Source organism: Crocodylus porosus, unplaced genomic scaffold, assembly GCF_001723895.1.
Source record: "Crocodylus porosus isolate Cpor-Errol unplaced genomic scaffold, CroPor_comp1, whole genome shotgun sequence".
Lineage (NCBI taxonomy): Eukaryota > Metazoa > Chordata > Crocodylia > Crocodylidae > Crocodylus > Crocodylus porosus.
The window spans coordinates 36,061,623-36,076,728 of record NW_017728947.1 but is presented as its reverse complement, the minus strand read 5'-3'; positions in this window follow the sequence as shown (position 1 = coordinate 36,076,728).

Sequence of the window (15,106 nt, the reverse complement as noted above, 5' to 3'; positions counted from 1 at the left end):
TCCTGCCCTTTGGGCAGGGGGCTGGACTCGATGATCTCCCGCGGTCCCTTCCAGCCCTAATGTCTATGAAATCTATGAAATCTATGAAAGCTATGAAATCATGGGGTAAAATTCCTTCCTGACCCTAAACACAGTGATAGGTTTGACCCTGAGTGGAAGAGCAAGACCCTCCTGTGTCTGTGCCTGCCACCCCACTTCCTGCTCCCCCTTGCAGCGTGCTCCCTCACCCCTTGCTCTCATCCCCCCGCAGTTGGCCCCTTATCTTTAGCACAACCTACTGCCACTCCAGCCCCCACCTGGCCTGACCAAGACATGCCACTGCTTCTCCCTAACTGGGGTAGGATGGGGTCAGGGCAGGGCCACTACTGTTGCTCAGTGTGCTAGAGGAGGAGAGCTGCAATAGAAGGTAAAGGCAGGAATGGCAGACAGCGTTGAGGGGGGAGAAACTAGGGGACAGTCATCAAGGGTCAAGCACAGACATGGAGGGTAGAAGTGGAGCAGCAGACGGCACAGAGGAGCAATAGGTGAGGGATGCAAGGAGTGAGGGTCAGTCATAAGGAGAGGGAGCAGGGAGTAAGCAGCAGGGGGCAGGCACAGGCATGGAGAAGCAAATGCGGGGTACAGGGAAGAAGGGCTTATGGTGGGGGGCAGGCAGTGTAGGATAGATATAGGCATGGAAGGATAAGGGGCAGGGGAGATAGGGGTGAGGGTCTAGAACCTCATTCCCCCGTCACTGCTTTCCCTGATACAGCGGGGGGGAAGAGCAGGGGAAAGATTTAAGATGGCCTTCCACTAATTAGATTCTATACATAGAAAAATATAACAAATATATAATTTTACTGGAGGGGATCATCTAAAAGTCAAAGCTTTCTTGGATTTGGGTAAATAAGGTACTCTGTTGCAATTTAAAGCCATGAGTCCCAATCCTACTGTCTGCAACAAGAAAGAAGTGTTTTCCTCTTTTTATTTGAAGACTGTGATCATGTCCCCTCTTAAGTGCCTTTTCCACAAGATAAACATGCCTAGCTTCTCCAACCTGTTTTTGTATTATTTGCCTTCCAAAACAATTTTTTACTACTTTTGTCATCAATGTTTGGGCCCTCACTAACAATTCCACATCCATAATATGGAGCCCCAAACTGCACACAATACTGTAGATGAGGCCTAATCAGTGCTGAATAGAGGGGCATTATCACCGCTCATGTCTTCCACCTAATGTCTTCCAAAACACATTTGCTTTTTGTGCAGCTGCATCACAATGAAGCCTTACACTGAGTCTGTGATCCTCCAACATTCATAGATCCTTCTCTGTAGTGCTACAATCCAGCTACGTGTCATCTATTTTGTGTTTATACTTGTATTTATGATTATCCTTCCTGAAGTACAGCACCTCTCATTTTTCAGTCTTGAACTTTATTCTGTTAGCTCCAGCTCAGCTTTCCAATCTGTCAAGATCCTTCTGAATTGCAGTCAAATCCTATAGTTAGGGATCTCCATAAATTGCACTGGAAGTGCCCCCCGCAGTGACTCCTTTAACATTTTTCATTTTGCTGCTTGACTCCCCCACTCCCAATTGGCACAGGGGCACCGCAGTCTGGGCTGTTTGCCAATGATTTCCAGGGAAGCAAAAACCATGGCATATTTAAAACCTCTACCAATTGGACAGGGCAAGGAATGGCAAAACGAAAAAGATTAAAGAAGCTGTTGCTGGAGATCACTTCCTGCACAATTTATGAAGAACCCTACTTATAGTGTCTGAAAAGTTCATGCATATGGAACATAAAGAAAAAGATACAAAATTTGAGCCATCTGAATTGAAGTATGCATGGAAAACCAGTTACACTTTACTGATTTTTTTTACCTTTCTTGTGTTCCAAGGTCCTGCTCCACTTGAAAGCCAATGAGTAATTTTGATTTCCTTCTAGCTTTCTCATTAAGAATTGTAATCCAGTGTCCTGCTTACATCAACCAACTGAAACTATAGCCTCTAAGTTTTCCATAAACGGTCATTGTTTGCCCTTGAATACCACCCTTTAGCAAATTATCTCAGAGTACATTTACAAACATACTTGGATTTAAGCCTAACAGGCTCGTTATCTCAATTTACAGATTAGAAAAATGAGGGGAAAAAATGAGTCTTTAACTGAAAAGATTCTTGGCCCAAAATCTAATATGACTTTCCATACAAGTCTCCATACTTCAAGTCTAGATGTTTCTTAACTCATTGCCTCATGACTACTGTAAATGCCCATCAGCATCTTCTTTAGGTTCTTATTAAGGCTTGGCAGCAATCAAAGCAGAGATTGTCCCTAGAGGATATATCACAGGATTTATTCTGAGTCCTAGTACATAATGATAATGAGTTCAGACTTTGGGGGTTTAGTCAATGCTGATATAAGTATTAAGGTTTATGGGTGGGTGCCTCATGTCCAATATCCATGAGTTTAATTTCTGAAAGTGTCCAGGATAACAAGCATGACTTAATCCAGTCAGAAGCTGTAAAATTAAGTAATTTATGAGACACAATTAGATACAGCAGTAGTAAAAAACATAAGCCAATATTATTTATTAGAGAAGGTTTTTTTAAAAATAAAACATTTTTTTCAGGTTTTGTCCTTTTGGAGCATCATGACATTTCTGCAAGGCCTAAGTGTAGGCATATAATGGGCAATTTTTTTTTCTTCAGAGAGGGAACATTCATGAATAGTTTCCAAAGTGACAAAAGAATTTTTTCACTTAGCATTTACCAAGATGACATCATTTTCTGTATCTCCAGCTTTGAAAGAGAAATAGCGTGCAAATTTCAAGGACTAATCTCTTACACAGTAGCATATAGCCCTGTCCTATTGGCCCATGATTTTTATTTCTACATGACTTAACTATCTGATAGTCCAGAAGTATGAGATTTTCTATGGCTTCCAGACTGATAAGAGAATGGTAATGTCATGTAATTTGCATATTGTTTGGTCACAAACACAACTATCTGTCATATTGTTTTATATTGTCAGAACATACGTAATCAGATCAGTGCACGGTCTAGGCAGACTGGCTTATTATTACATTGTCTTCAAAAGGCATTTGAAATGTGCTTCCGATGAAAGAGCCGAAAATCAATACAGTTTTTTAACCACTTCAGGAAACCAGTGCTTATTTGTGTTTGACTTTGTCTGTCAGTTTTAACCCTTGCTGAAAGTAAAAATTGTCTGTTTACTAAATGAAGAAAAAAGGTCTTGCTTAATAAATTGCTTTGGCTGGACAAGTTTGTCAGTGTACACTCCAGGTACTTTTAAAATTTTATAATATTTAATTTTGCACCACAAACACTTTGAATAAATGAAAGAAAAAATCTGATGAAAAGGCAATTCTGGTCCTCTAGCACATCTCTCATATGCTACAAATAATTATCCAACAATTTAATTCCTCTAAGCTTCTCCGAGCATTTATGTTTTTGCCCACACATTTAATGTTATGGACAATGGCAGCTAAACAACTTGATAATAAACAAACCTGTCCACTATCCATCTAATCTTCTATCCTTAATGCTAAACCATCTCAAAAGTACACTTCTTTGATTTTTTTCTTAATGCAACTTTTCCACCCATTTCACACTATATCTCCAGCTGAATTAATTGCCACCTCAAGGTATGTAAAGATATTTTTGGTATAAACATTTGGGAAAAGATTAAAAGATAAACTTCAAGTTAGAGGTTCAATTGTTCTGGTTACTAGTTTATTTACATTATGTTAGTAAAACTATGGCTGCATACACACATTCAAATAAGTTGGGAGAATTCTCCCAGGTTTGTTCTCCCAGTAGAAAAACTTACCCAGAGATGCCTGAACAGATATTTAAATGTTGGGCCCTTGAAGAGCAGAGAGCTTGAAGGATAGATGCTGTACAACTGGGAGGCCCTATACATACATCTCAGCATGCTCTGCAGACTCCCTTAGTCTGCCCAGAGATAAATAGATAGCAATTCACAGGGCAGCCCTAACTGGCTGACCCAGACTGCTCAAAGTCAGTCTGCGTCTCCCTGAAGTCCAATGTGGTTTGTGAATGGGGCATGTCCTGCTTCCTGCTTCACTAGAACAAAGGAGTCCAGCAAATGACACTGTCTCTGTGTCGAAGGATGGGAGCAAAGCACCCTGGAATGTTGGAGGCCTGTACTGTGATTTTTCTCAGAAGAGAGTACAGACATTTACTTTGCCGAAAAGAAATCTCCTGGGAGTGGTTTAACCATGTTTCTTCCTGGGTCTTTTTTTCCCCCGGAGTGGCCATTTTTGCTCTGGGAGAAAAATCCTGAACATTTGTGCACCCATAGTTTCTCCTGAGAGAAAATGAATGTCTGCACATGGCATATCAGTGATAAAGTTATGACAGAATATATATTTGTCCCATCCAAGCTATAAAAGAAGAGAAATAAGGAGGCAGGAGAAAGACTTTTAAGTACACATCTACGTTATTCTTTGCCACTAACACTCCATTAAGGTGTTGCTTCCCTCTCCAATAGATATCAAAAAGCAACCTGTACCTCAGCTCCATCACACACATTGTAATGCAATGCCCAAAGGTATGCTTTTATATCAATTATACCAATGGATCTGTTCAGGTGTCTGTAAAAGAGTCCATGAATTTAGGAAGTGCTTCTTCCATAGCACTGAAATCACTGTCAAGACTTTGTGTTAGGTGTGCTGCTGAGATTTTCTGGTTTAAAAAAATGCCAAAGGGGTTAATTTCTTAATCCCTTTTATTAGTTACGTATCAAGGCATCTTTCATCAGACTGCCATGAAAAAAATCACATAGTTCTCAACATCCAGTTTTTGCCATTTCAATGGGTATTTTGGAAACTTAAGTTTATAGCTTCAGTCAAAGCTGAACTGTGAGACACAATGTTACCTGTAGTGTAGCTACTGCCACAGCATAATGCAAGACGAATTCAGAATTGAAGCTTCTCTAAGGTTCTTGGAAGTATGCCACAGTAAGTAGGGCTGTGTGAAACTGCAAAAAATGATTCACAACATTTTTCATTATTTTGTTTTTACATTCAATCTGCCTGAAATTTCATGTTTACAAGAAATTTAACAATAAAAGTAATTTACTTGAAAAATATAGCAATTCGGTATGGTTGTCCCCAGTGGCAACCTTCTTATCAGGACCTTTCTCTAAGTCCATGTTGATTCAATAGACTTCCTCCTGGGACCAGGTCAAGGGGATGTATGACTTTAAAAAATAAAAGCCAATGCAGCCAAACTAAGAGAAATAAGATTGAGAATGATACCAAAATGGTTCTCTTGGTTTACTTTTGTTAAGGTATAGCAGCAAATAAACCATCTTGCTTCCCAAAAGACTGCACAGTACATTTTCAGTACATTACCATCCATAAGGCAATGACAGTAAGAAGGAAAAAATCTGAAGGCCTGATTCCCTTTTATTCTAGAGCTACTTCATTTAATTCTGACAGAATTTAAAGGACCTTAAATTACACTCACAATTATTTAAAAGTTCCTTATAATGCCAGAACAGTGTAAAGTGACTTCAGTATAAATGACAATGAGTTCCACAATATATACGAAAAGATATGCTGAACATGTTAGTTAAGCTTTTGATAAGATCTTTGTGATACACACACACATACACACTATATATATAACACTATATAAATAGCATGTATTATATAATATGTATTAAGCTTTTTATAAGATGTTTGTGTTATTATATATTTTACATATATATACACACACACACGTATACACATTATACACACACACACACAAACACACACACTTACACATTATGAAAGAGATTCCCTGCAGTGAAAGAGATTTTCCTGATATCCAATCTATGACTACAATTTCAGTCCATTGCTATGTGTCCTACTCTGCAGAAAGGGGGAAAATATGTTTTTCTTCTTCTTTACGGTAGACCTTCAGATATCATTTTCCACCCTTAATCACCTCTTTCTTCAAGCTAAATATGTCTAATTCTCTGAGCTGCAGTCTACCATTCCAGCTCCTTACAGTTCTTGCACCCTGAGTTGTATTGCCATCATAAGAAACCATGGTGCATTTCATCAATTCCCAGTGATGGGTTATGGTTTATAGTTTTAGGGCTAAATCCTCAGTGACTATAATCAATGGAGCAATCCTAATTTACATTAGGTGAGGACCTGGATCTAAATATTAATTTAGACCACAATGAATAAAAGATAGGATTCATTTTTCACTGAAGGACTTACTCAGCTCTGGAAAACTCCTCTTAAGTGCAGTTCATTATCTCTGTTTTCTTGCAGAATTAAAATATATGGGTGTGTAAGAAATGTAATTTAGATTCTAGTACAAAACATTAGAGAATACCCCATCACAATAGAAGGGATGAATGTACAAAATCCCCTGAAGCAAAATAGCCTGATCTTCCTTTCCTTTGATATTTCACTTTTTCATTTTATTTATTTAATGAAGTGCTGAATTCCTATTAGTGTTTTAAGATTTTGCAGCCAGCTGAAGGAAAACATTTGAAGTAAGCTAACATGGATGAGACTGGCTTTTTCTCCTCTATAATTATCTGCTGACCTGATTTCTAAAAATAATGCCACTTCACCTTAGAACATTTGTCAGACAAATTGGTTTGTGCTAGAGCTAGAAAACTGCTGTTCTAGCCTACGCAGGCTGAAAGATGTATGTTACCATTCAAATGGTATAATAATGGGCTAGAGTTATAATAAACCTTGTCAAAGCAATTCAGCATTTCAGTATGTGCATGAGAGGAAAATGGAAAGAATTTTGTGCATTACACTGCTTCTTTAAGGCAAAACTCTTTACTTCTCCCATAGGTATCTATGTTGGCATGAGGGCATATAGTGCTTAGAAATTAGAGTTTAGAGGAGTGGTTCTCAACATTTTTAGACTCACGGCACCCCTCAGAAAATGCCAGCTCTTAACTTGCATTCATTTTTTGACTATAGAAACATACTACAGCAATTCTTGCATTGCACAGAATTCAGAAAGACTACAACAGGTTTCAAAATGTTTTTTAAACCTTGGATCCCTTTTTGAAATTCCTGAGTGAATCATGAGCACACTTAACTTTCTTAATATTGAGTGGCACATCTCAGCACCCTTTAAAGCAAGGGAAGACAAAGTCTGGCCTACAGGCCAAAGCAGGCCCACAGCAGACTCCATTTTCCATCACTGTGGCCAACTTCCCAGCAGTGGCAGGGATGTGACAGCACGGGGCCTGGGTTTCCATGAAGACAGGCCCCAACAGCACTGGCAGGGTGCGTGGCTGGGCGGGGAGCTGCTCTGGGACCAGGGTCTTGTGGTGGTGACAGTGTGGTCCAGAGCCAGGGCAGAACTCCAATCCACTGCGCCATGCTAGTCCAGGGGCTAGCAAGGAGCAAAGGGTGGTTCCAGTAGACATCAGGCCAGAAGAGCAATGCTGGCTGCAGCAGCTGCTGTCTCCTGGCTCCATGTACATTGGAGGGAACCTGATGTGCATGGGGCCAGGAGAGCTCTGCCCTAGCAAAGGGCAGAGCTCTCCTGGCCCCATGACCATCTGCACCTGCAGCTGCCAGCAAGCCCCCTGCAAGGTTGGGAGCTCCTTCCTGGAGATGGTGGGGTGGGGGAGGCCACAGAGATCACTGGCAGTTACCCTGCTTGGCATTGAGCTGGTTGCTTCTGGGAGGGGAGGGGGCTTGGAATCCAGCCCTTGCTTCAGACCAGACCAGCCAGCTCCATGCAGAGAGCCAGAGCAGGGGGCAGAGATCTCCCCAGTCCTGGCACTGATCAGCTCACAGCTCCTGGGTATAGATGGGGAGCAGAGCAATACCAGGACTGGGGCAGAGTGCTCTCTGTCCCCTGTGGCCCCCTGCTGGCTAGGCTGACAGGGAGAAAATTTGCTCCTGGTTTCTACATGTTTTACTGTGTAGTATTTACTACACAGTTAGCTTACTACCTGTATTTATAGGTAGCAGCTAACTACACATTAAACTGATTTACTGGACACTAAATATGAGCACATGTAGATGATGATGCTTTACTGCATAGTAGACTAGTCTACTGTACAATAAAGCATCCTGTGTAGATACGCCCTGTAGCACCATCCAGACAAGCATGGCCATTTGTTTCCCAGGGAACAAGTAGCAGCAGCACACCTTGTGCCACTGCTGCTTGTCCCTGGGGAACACCCATACCATGTGCATTCTGGCGCATGGCAGGTTACCCCTGGAAGGATGAGGAGGCTGGAGCCAACAATTGTTCTGGCCCCAGCAACCTTACCTGAGGTCCTTACCATGGAGAGCCTTACCATGGCACTCCTTGAGCTGGGAGCCTGGCCCACAGCTGGACTGTGGCTCTGCCTGACTAGGCTCCAGTTTTGGGCAGTGCAAGCTTCCACCAGGTGTGCTGCCCCCCCCCCCCTTATTTTTTTTTGCCATGGGTTTTTTTTGACCCTGGGATCTCCCCCTGCACCTCAAGGTAGCAGCATGGGACACACTTGCATGTGTGATGTGTCATGTTGCAGGTGGGTCTGCGGTGCCACATACTGCACATCCATGCTCATCTGTATATCTGCTCCTATGGATCCAATCACTGGTGACAGCTTTTATTTAAAATCCAAGCAGAAAGAATCATATTTATGAATTTCAAATGTGTTAGTTTATCAATACCTTGTTTTGTTTTCAAAGAGCAGGTGTCTATGCTAGGTAACAATAATTGGAAATCCCAGAAATGTCAAGAACTGAATAAACATGGAGATCAAATTATTTCTTTCCCCTAAAGAGACCCTTCCAGAATAGTGTCAAGGAACACTGGCAAGGCACAGGAGGGAATCATGTATGGCCACATTTCTCAATTCTTATGAAAATGAGCTCACTAGGCAATGTGTTGGGTTGGGTAAAGTCTCCTTCACCTCTCCGACTGAAGCTGGCTGACAGATCGGCCAGTAGTGTAAGGTCATTGGCACCTATCTCAAGTTTTTGCCATCACTGGCCACATCCACGCAAGCGTGGACATTTGGTTCCATTGGGGCAACTATCCTTTGTGCCACCACTAGTTGTCCCTGAGGAAAGTCTGTGCAAAGCACCCTCTGCTGTGTGGCAGGTTACCCTGGGTGGCGTAGGAGAGGCTGGGGCTGGCACTGGGCTGACCCCAGCAGCCTTACCTGGGAAACAGGGGCCTCCTAGAGCTGCAGCAGCAGCAATCCTGCCACTCAGAGCCTACCCAGCAACTGGAGTGTGGCTTCAACTGGCCAGGCTTTGGGTTTGAGCAGTGTGCACTACCCCCACATGTACCACTCCATTTTTTACATGTTTTGTTTTGACCCCCGAATATCCATGGGGTCAGAAAAAAAACTCTCATTCGTCCCTTGCAGCACAGACAACAGGTGAATGTGCAGTATATGGCTCTTCAGACTTGTCTGCAGTGCCACATACTGCAAGGCCATGTTTGTCTGGATGTGGCCATTACTTTCGGTTAAACAAACTGCAAGTTAATAAAGTAAATCCTCATATGTGAATGTGCATTTATAAAATCGTATATCTTAACCTTTTCATAGACATAGTAAAATCTGTATTTTTCCATATATTTAAAGTAATATATTTCCATTGTGCTCAAATACAATGCAATTGGAAGTTGACTTGTTAACGGAAATAGAACTGCTAAATAAATACACTTCCCATATACCAACTCCATATATATTTCATCAAGTCCTCAGCAAATGCCTGTTACAGAGATTTGCTTATTGAAAGAGTACATCAGAAGAATAATAACAGGTATTCAGCAGATCATGGTTACATATTTTGTTGGCTCATGTTGATAGACTGATAAATCTGATTGTCAGAAAGAGACAAGATTTTGAAATAAGTTAATGTAGCCTCTGTTTGAAGAACCCAGCAATGGAAACAGCCAGACTGTGTGCCATCAAAGTCTGTTTTCTTTAATTTAAGCAGTAAATGTTTGTATAGGATTTTGAACATGTAAAGTGCTTTTCATAAACAATTGTTGTTTACTTAGCACAATGAAATAATGGACTTTCCAAACAGATACATTTAAATACTAATATGTGCCTATAAATTAGGCAAAATGTTAAAAGGAACAAGGGGAGGAGATGGTAAGCTGTTTTAAAGGCCATTTTTTTCTTTAGCAAAGAAGAAAGCAAAACAAAGGATACCAACAGACATACAGATGTTCTAAACAAAGTGAAGATTTTTTGTTAGAAATTGGTAATTCAGCTCTGAAAAAAATAAGAACAGCAATGCCCCTTTCTTTTACAATGAAATGTCAGTTAAACTATAGTCACTCTGTGAAACTTTTAGAAGCAACCCCCACTTATTACCTCTCTTGCTTTTCTTTTCTTTTCTTGTCCTGCCTGGGAAGTGGTAATGCTGAAATAGCCTCAAGATAAGTTTTATAAGAAGTTTATAAAGATTTCCTGTATACTTTAGTAGTACCTAAATGATCTACAGCAGAGGTTCTCAAACTGTTTATAGATTCATATATTCTGGGGTCAGAAGGGACCTCAGTGGGCCATCTAGTCCAACCCCCTGCCCCTGGCAGGCAAGGAAAGGGTCACCAAACCTGAGATCATGTGATCCCAGCCAGGTGCCTGTCCAGTCTTCTCTTGAAGACTACCAAGGATGGGGCAAGCACCACCTCCCTTGAAAGCCCATTTCAGATCCTACGAACCCTGACCGTGAAGAACTTTTTTCTAATGTCCAGTCTAAAGCTACTCTCTAGTAGCTTATGGCCATTGTTCCTTGTTGTTCCAGGGGGTGACTTGGTAAACAGATCATCGCCTACTTCATGTTGCTCTCCCCTAATGAATTTGTACGCCACCAAAAGTTCTCCTCACAGCCTTCTCTTGGAGAGCCTGAAAAGATTAAGGTCCCTTAGCCTTTCCTCGTACGGCCTTCCCAGCAGGCCTCCAATCAGAAGAGTGGCTCTTCTTTGGACCCTCTAAAGGTTGTCCGCGTCCCTCTCGAACTGCAGTGTCTAGAACTGGACACAATACTTCAGCTGCGGCCTGGGCAGTGCTGTGTCGAGAGGGAGAATCACCTCCCTGGGCCTGTCTGTGAAGCACCTACAGTTGCACGACAAGGTGCAATTGGCTCTGCTGCCTACTTTATCACATTGAGAACTCATGTTCATCCTGGAGTCAACAGTGACTCCAAGATCTCTTTCTGCCTCAGTGGTGCTGAGAAGGTCACCCCCCCAGCCCACAGGTATGATGGCAGTTTTTTCTCCCTAGATGCAGCACCTTGCAATTGTCCTTATTGAATTCCATCCTGTTGCTCTCTGCCCACTTCCCCAACCAGTTGAGGTCAAGCCTGGATCTGGTTCCTCCTCTCCAGGGTGTTAGCTTCACCCTATATTCTTGGGTCATCTGCAAATTTAGACTGGGTGCTTCCCACCCACTTTTTGAGATCACTGATGAAGATGTTGAACAGCACCAGCCCCAGAATGGCCCCCACTGTACACATCTTTCCAGGCTGACACTGACCCATCCACCACCACCCTATGAGTGCAACCCCTGAGCCAGTTTGCTACCCATTCTACCATATAATCATCCAAATCTCCTCAGTTCATTAATAAGGATGGTATGGGATACCAGGTCAAAGGCCTTCTTGAAGTCCAGATAGATAACATCCACCTCAACTCCTGCATCTAAACATTTGGTGGCTTTGTCATAAAAAGAAACTAGGTTAGTTGGGCAGGACCTGCCTGCTATAAAACCATGTTGGTTACCCCTCCACATCACATTAGCCAGTGGACTTCCACAGATGTGTTCCTTGATAATTTTTTCTAGGATTTTCCATGGGATAGAGGGAAGGCTGACCTGTCTATAGTCCCCAAATCCTCCTTCCTCCCCTTCTTAAAGATTGGGATGACAATGGCCCTCTTCCAATCCTCTGGGACCTGACCTAAGCACCATGAGTGCTCGTATATCCTTGCTAGTGATTCAGCAATGACACCTGCTAATTCCTTCATTACCCCTGGGTGGATTCCCTCCGGTCCTGGTGACTTGAACATGTCCATTTCCTCTAAGTGTCCTTTTACCGTGTCGGCACTGACCGTTGGTCAGCTGATCTTCCCCTTGTTGATGTCTGTGATACATATTGAGAGTTCATCTACATTCCTATTTAAAAAGACAGAGGCAAAAAACTCATGGAAGAGCTCCACTTTGTCCCTGCTATCCATCACTAAGCCCCCCTGCCTGTCTTGTAGGGGTCCTATGCTAACCTGCACCCCCTTTTTGCTTCCAACGTACCTAAAGAAGGACATTTTATTGTCCTTAATCCCTGCCATTAGCCTGAGTTCTAGAGCTGCCTTGGCCTTCCTAACTGACAGGTGCGGGCATAGGAAGTGTACTCCTCCTTGCTACCAACCCCCTGCTTTCCCTTCCTATATGCTACTTTTTTTGCCCTTAAGGTATCCTGGGTGACCCTGGTTAGCTAAAGGGGATTCCTGGCCCATTTGCCCACTTTTCTCTGCCGTAGGATTATCTCACTCTGACCCCAAAGAATGGTATCCTTGAGGAATGTCCACCCATCCTGGACCCCCAAAGCATTTAGACTCTTGGTTCCTAGTACCCTGTTAACCAATCCCCTGAGACTATTAAAGTCAGCCTTTTTAAAGTTTAGCACCTGTTGTCCACAAGCTCCATTCAGGTGGTCCACAGAAAAGTTGCAGAACAATCAAGAACATCTGTACCTGTAATGTAAGACTGCTGATATTAAAATATGAGTTGTGAGCTTTGATTTGTAGAACAAAAAAAGTTTATTAAGTGGTCTGCCAAGACCCTCAGCAATTTTCAAGTGGTCCGTGAAAAAAAGGATGAGAACCACTGATCTACAGCCATTACAAACTTTACATTTGCCAGCTTATGCTAGAGACTTTCCACAGGAAGAAATAATGTGCGTTTCTTCTGCAAGTCTGCAGTCCCAGAAAGCGGCACAAGAAACAAGGGGGAATCCCCACTTTTGTATAGAAAATCACAGGGGCCAGGGTAACAAGCCAACAGGCCAAAGGGAAGGGAAAGGTAAATAAAAATCAGCACAGTGGTAACATTAATTCAACACCTTAATTTCTCCCCCTCACACCTCCAGAGGTGTCCTCAAACAAGCCTTTAGTCCCCAAAACACTCAAACAGCAGCCTGCAGCTGCACCCAAGTCTGAGTCCAGCTCCCACAGTCTACAGTCCTGGCTGATCCAGCCAGTGAGATCTCCATCTCTACTATGCAATCTACTGTGTAGGGCTGATCAGGTTCTAAGTACACACTGCTCTCTGCTCCCCTTATTCCTGTCTCAAGCTTTCTGTTCCTTTTTCCCTTGCCCCCCATCCCTGGTTTCTTCTGAGAGTTGCAGTCCAAATTAAACAGACATCACAGCTCTGCAGCCTACTCCCTGGTCCCAACTTCTGTTACATGCGTTACGTTCACACTAAAAATGGTACATCTAGGTGGGCAGCTATCATTAAATATTTATTTTATGATGTCAACCACTATAGTTTGACTATAGAGTCAAATACATTTCTAGAGTGTATGCAGACGAAACCTCCAAGATGTTGTGAATATTTTATAGTAAACATTTTAATGTTGCAAAAGAAGGAAGTTTGGAATTATGCATTGTGATGAAAGAGGAAGTCAAGAGATTTTTAAAGACTGAAAAACTTCAGAGCATCTTTTTAGTTGTTGGATTTGGGGCAGGAGGAGGAGGTTACTGATCATGTGGGAAAGAGCTAATGGGTTTGTTTTTCTCGCTTGTTTGTTGTGAAGACAATGCAGTTATTTACCTCTCTCTTTATCTTTGTTGAACATCGTAATGAGTGGATCCTTCCATCCCAATCCAGACAGTGTCCCTGCAAAGCAGTGAAAATATATAAGATTTTTTTTTTTTTAGAAAAGAAGCAGTTTTCCTAACCATATTCTGGTATGAATGGTTAATTTATGCTTTTCCGAATTCTCTGCCGAATTTAAACTAAATAAAATATTCCTCTTCACATTCTGCCTTTCAATGCAACCATCAATTAAAGTATTAAACAACTGTCATCACCTACCCAGTGCTGAATACACTTCAGTGGTTTGTATATGTATACACCTAAATTATCACTGACTCTACAAGAGTGCAATTAAAGGTAGAGGTCACAGGGAGCCTGATCAGCAATAATGTGGCTATTTTTTGCTTTACCACAGTTGAGGAATATGTGTATAAAACCTGTTTGAATATCTCACCATAAAATTGTTGACACGACTGAGTGCAAAAGAAATGTGGTTGTTGCTCAACGTCCTTAAGTACTAATGGGTGGCCGGAAAACTAAAGTTTGTCCAAAGGCATACCAATGAGGATGTTATTTTCAGAGCACAAATAGCCATTTGTCACATGATATTCCTCCCTATCTCCATACAATTCCATGCCAAGATAGACCTGAAGAGAGTATCTGTAAGGGGCTTTGGGATCTTTTGGTAATAGGCAGTCTCTAGAAATAATTTATTTAAACTCCTCTATTCATTTGTATTCTACTATTGGCACATCTACATAGTGTTGTATGGCAGCACTGCTACAACACTGTGCTTTTGGAAGTACTAAAGCACAGTGCAGTATGGGTGGTACAACAACATAGCAATTTGTGTGACATGTAGATGTGCCCATAGGGCAACGTGTAGATGTGCTCTATTTGTAGGAAGAGCTACATTCAGAATTTGAAATTTTCAATTCTTATTATCCAAAGGGTAACCAGTAACACTGAGAAACTTAGAGTCACAAAATAAGGCAGGAAGGCACCTCAGGAAGTCATCCTTTGCTCAAGCCAAGATCATCTCTATCTAAGCCATCTCAGACAAACATTTATCTAACCTCCACTAAAAAGCTTTCAGTGACAGAGATTCTACAACAGGACTGATTCTTATTGACACCAAATCCTCTTTATACCATTAAGGCAGTATAGTGAAGATCAATATTATTTATCTGTAGGTACCTTAGTTAACAGATTATTTTAATTCTTGACCACAATAAACATTAACTCTAGTCAATCTTCTCTGATACTGTTTTTCAGAGTGAACCAAATACAACTTCAGGGATGGCTTGTCCAATTTTCTACTTACTCCTTATCTT